We start from the raw sequence: 703 nt of genomic DNA, 5'->3' as shown, positions 1-703 counted from the left end.
TCCAAAGATGCCTCCAGCTCAGTAATCCTAGCAGCCTTCAGTTCACTAATCCTCTCGAACTCAGACTGAGCTTTCTCAAGTCGGGAACTGGTCGCACCAAGGGGGGATTTCTTGAACTCCCGGGCAATAGCGGCATGAAGACTAGCCATCCGGACACAACTCCGCGCCATATACTGAAAATGGTGCTCCATAGACACATCATCAGTAGAAATAAAGGTCTGAGGGAGAATATGCTGTTCGATCCAACCAAGAGCATCAAAATCCTTGTCATTAAAACCCGCAAGCTCTTTAGAGGTCTTCTATTTCTTGGGAGGAGGACCCGAGGACAAAGGCGGAGAAGAGGTAGCAGGCCCCAAGGTCGGAGGATCTTGATTTATAGCTCGGAACTGGGGAGTCGGAATAGTCTTCGACCGAGTAGTGACACCCACAGTAGTCTTCTTCGGAGAAGATCGGGCAGAAGCCTCCCCAGCCTCGATATTTCGAGCAGCCACAGACTTTTTCGTCCGACGAAGGAACTTCATGGAATCCGCCTGAGAAGACATCTCTGCAGAAATAAAAGAAAAAGATTACCACAACAGAAATTCCACCAAAACAAGCAAAACCAAAATACTAAAAAAGATGAATCTCGGAGAGGTCGGGAACTACCTAACTCGGAACGGAGAAGGCTTGGATCTCCCAACATTTTCTTCGTGTCCAAGTGAGG

Source organism: Arachis duranensis, chromosome 5 (genome assembly GCF_000817695.3).
Source record: "Arachis duranensis cultivar V14167 chromosome 5, aradu.V14167.gnm2.J7QH, whole genome shotgun sequence".
NCBI classification, from domain to species: domain Eukaryota; kingdom Viridiplantae; phylum Streptophyta; class Magnoliopsida; order Fabales; family Fabaceae; genus Arachis; species Arachis duranensis.
This window is presented reverse-complemented; position numbering follows the sequence as displayed.